Genomic DNA, 1,072 nt, shown 5'->3' with positions numbered 1-1,072 from the left:
GGGCCCTCATCGGACACTGAACCTGTTGGTATCTTTTATTTTTTTATTTTTAGAGATGGTCTTGCTCTGTTGCCCAGGCTGGAGTGCAGTGGCGTGATCATAGCTGACTGCAGCCTCAAACTCCTGGGCTCAAGAAATCCTCCTGACTCAGCTTCCCAAGTAGCTGGAACTACAGGTGTGCACCACCATGCCTGGTTAATTTTCTTTTTATATTTGTAGAGATGGGGTCTCACAATGTTGCCCAGTCTGGTCTCAACCTCCTGGGCTCAAGTAATCCTCCTGCCTCAGGCTCCCAAAGTGCTGGGATTACAGGCATGAACCACCATGCCCAGCCCCTACTGCCATCTTGATCTTGGACTTCTCAGCCTCCAGAACTGTGACCAATACATTTCTATTATTTATAAATTACAGTCTGTGTGTTTTGTTACAGTAGCATGGACTAAGATTCCCCTTCTTTTCCTTCACTGTGTCCTCCTTCCTCTCCTTGGTCCTTACTGTGGATGCAAGATTCATGAAATGCCCTCTCTTCCTACCCTTCTGAATGTACACCTTGCCAGATCCCCGGAGCTATACAGCACACCCTGCCTGCTGCCATGGGCCCTCCATATCCCCCACCCCCTTGGGGCCCTTCAGCACTGTAGGAATGCTTGAAGCTTTCCTTCTACAGAGTGTGAAGTCTGGGATGATGTAATGTATGGTGTTCTCATGGTGACTCTGGGCCACTCAGTCTGTGAAGAAACAGTAAAAAAGTGTGAATTTCTGGGCGTCCCCACAGACAGCAGGAATTCTTTGCAGTTTTAAGGAATCGAGCACCTCTGCCATTGACACCATTGCACTTTTGGCTAAGCAAAGGTGTGCCCCCGTAACACCAGCAGCACTAGAGTGGGGCTTCATGGTTAGATGGGTTGGGGGGAGGGGGGATGGGACACCTCCCACTGCTTTCAAAGGGAGCCCACAGAAGGGACACTGCTCAGAAACCACCTCGGCAGGGAGAGGCGGGGAAGAGGAGGAAGGAGGAGAAAACGGGGTGGAGTGGGGGGAGGAAGAGGGGGAGGCAGAGAGGGAGGACCTT

The sequence above is a fragment of the Symphalangus syndactylus genome, chromosome 19, assembly GCF_028878055.3.
Source record: "Symphalangus syndactylus isolate Jambi chromosome 19, NHGRI_mSymSyn1-v2.1_pri, whole genome shotgun sequence".
Taxonomy (NCBI): Eukaryota; Metazoa; Chordata; class Mammalia; order Primates; family Hylobatidae; genus Symphalangus; species Symphalangus syndactylus.
The sequence above is the reverse complement of the archived record's forward strand: the minus strand, read 5'-3'. Positions refer to the sequence as shown.